Source organism: Charadrius vociferus, unplaced genomic scaffold, assembly GCF_000708025.1.
Source record: "Charadrius vociferus isolate BGI_N301 unplaced genomic scaffold, ASM70802v2 scaffold79, whole genome shotgun sequence".
Taxonomy (NCBI): domain Eukaryota; kingdom Metazoa; phylum Chordata; class Aves; order Charadriiformes; family Charadriidae; genus Charadrius; species Charadrius vociferus.
The window spans coordinates 1,978,690-1,981,621 of NW_009650182.1; positions in this window are offsets into that span (position 1 = coordinate 1,978,690).

Below are 2,932 nucleotides of genomic sequence, written 5' to 3' on the forward strand. Positions count from 1 at the left end.
GCTGAGAGAGTTGGGATTGTTCAGCCTGGAGAAGAGAAGGCTTCGGGGAGACCTATAAGGTCTTTCCAGTACCTAAAGGGGACCTACAGGAGAGCTGGGGAGGGTCTCTTTATCAGGGAGTGTAGTGATAGGATGAGGGGTAACAGTTTTAAACTGAAAGAGGGTAGATTTAGACCAGGTATTAGGAAGAAATCCTTTACTGTGAGGGTGGTGAGGCACTGGCACAGGTTGCCCAGAGAAGTTGTGGATGCCCCATCCCTGGAGGTGTTCAAGGCCAGGCTGGACGGGGCTTTGAGCAACCTGGTCTAGTGGGAGGTGTCCCTGCCCATGGCAGGGGGGTTGGAACTAGGTGATCTTCAAGGTCCCTTCCAACCCAAACCATGCTCTGGTTCTATAAAAATCTGGCAAAACCGGAAGTGGGAAACAGGAGTGGAAAGGCTGAGTAAAGCGTATTGGAGTAGTGACTGGAGTAGAAGTAACGGGAGAGCTTAAAATGATGGGACAGGATGGACAGAGGGGGTCGAAATGAAAACAAAGCCTGGTGAGCAAAGGGGCCTGGGAGAAGGTCGGCCTGGAACGGGCAAGGTTGGAGTGTGGCGCTGGAGGCAGGGTTTGAGTGGGGATGGAGAACAGCGTTGGGAAGCAGCAATGTGTGATACTGTGCAGTGACACAGGTGTCACAGTGTTTTGCTCCTAGACCACTTTCCTGTGGAATCCTGCTTCAGACACCAGATCAGATATAACCTGGGAAAACATTGTTGTGGAGGGAAGGAGACTGGTTTATTTGGGAGGCCTGCTGACCCGCTGTGAGAGTTGGAGGGTGTGTGGAACCAGAGGGTGGTAAGAGAGAATGGAAGGTGTAATGTTGAGCAGACCATGGGATGCTGCCCTGTAGAATTAGATTTTATCCTTGCCTCTACTGCAGAGACTTTATATGCTGGTGCACAAGGTTTGAGAAATCTACGTAAAACACTGAACGATGGACTATTCAGCTCTACTTAGATTGTTCAGGGCTTATCTAAGATGCATGAAATCCAGGTCTCTCTGAAGAGGATTACAAAGACTTCCAAGGCATCACTGGACCAGGATTTCTTAGATAATAATTACGGACTTTGTGATCTCTTCTTACCTGCTAGGACACTGGGAGAGTATTAGAAAGAAGTGTATCCTACATGCCTGCGCTGCTTTTAGGTCCTCTGCAAGGTATTAGTGCTTGTGACAAGCTGAGATACTGGGCTTTACGTTAGCTACATTCAACGCATGATGTGCTGTGTGGTTTGTCTGTTGCGCTGTGCTCATTCCCTTTGCATCAGTACATTTTGGGCAACAAGGCTGTACAGCCTCACGAGGATGCCAGATGCCCTCAGCATTTTTAAGGCATTTCATGTAGGAAATATGCAAAGAGGAGTTGGAAGCAGAAGTTCGGGTGGCAGTAGCACAACTGCCATCCAACAACAAATTCCACCCACTTACAAAAAAAATCTGAAAATGAATTCTATCCTGAATCACACACCATCTTACATCTGATATAACCAAAAATATTAAATGCTGTCATTAGTTGGGACTTGTCTATATCTATCACTGCAGTAATTAAATACTTCAGAAATACAGGGAAAGATTACGCCACTTCTAGCACTCACATGGGTATAACTGCATCTGCAATTAGGATGCTACATCACCTTCATATTTCAAAACTGAAAATGCAGTAAAATAAAAATCTTTCAACACAAATTGTTTAGCAACAGCCAAATGCTGAGTGTATAAAAGTTGAATTGTGAAATATTTTGGAAATTATTATACTACTCTTCTTAAGGAAACAGTACTACGTTTCAAGTAAAATGCAGAGAATACTTCTGTATCAGAACAAGATGGCTGTTCTTTTATAGTATCCAAGCCTGGCATCCTGCAGTCCTCAGGAGCAGCCACCAGCAGGTAAGGCTAGACATAGGATCACAAAGATGATCCGAGGGCTGGAGCACCTCTCCTATGAGGAGAGGCTGAGAGAGTTGGGGCTGTTCAGCCTGGAGAAGAGAAGGCTCCGGGGAGACCTTATAGCAGCCTTCCAGTACCTAAAGGGGACCTACAGGAGAGTTGGGGAAGGACTTTTTACAAGGGCATGTAGTGATAGGACGAGAGGGAATAGCTTCAAACTGGAAGAGGGTAGATTTAGAATAGATATTAGGAAGAAATATTTCACTCTGAGGGTTGTAAGGCACTGGCACAGGTTGCCCAGAGAGGTTGTTGAGGCCCCATCCCTGGAAGTGTTCAAAGCCAGGTTGGATGGGGCTTTGAGCAACCTGGTCTAGTGGGAGGTGTCCCTGCCTATGGCAGGGGGGGTGGGTCTTGGTGATCTTTCAAGGCCCCTTCCAACCCAAACCATTCTATGATTCTATGATGATATGTGTGAATGCCTTCTAATACTCTCCCATTCCCAGCCATTTACAGCTGATGGCATATGGTTTCTGCCTGTTTAGTAAGACAGTGGATTTCTCCTCATCATACTTGTCCAGTTTTCCCCTGGACCCATCATCTAGCAGTGAATTGCACAGGTCTATCGGCTGTTGCATGAGAAGTCACCTTTTTAATTTTGAACGTGGCTTCTCCCGGCTTGAAATGATGCTTTCCTTATTGGAAGAGCAAGTGAGCAACTGATCCGTAGTCAGCTACTGTGCTGTGGGGTTTTATAGATGTCAGTCATGTTCCTTATAATTTCTCTCCTTTCCAAGCTGACGAGCCCTGGCTTTTTCTATGTTCCATCTCTGGCAGCCAGTCTATACCTCTGGTTTTCTTTGTTGCTCTTTTCTGACCTTTTTCTAGTTGTACTATATCATAGTAGCGATATTCCCTTTGGACCCAGACTGTGCTGATAGGTCAGACCTAGGCAGGGCAGTGCACTTGGAGTGTGATTTTTAGCAGACACGATTTTAAAATG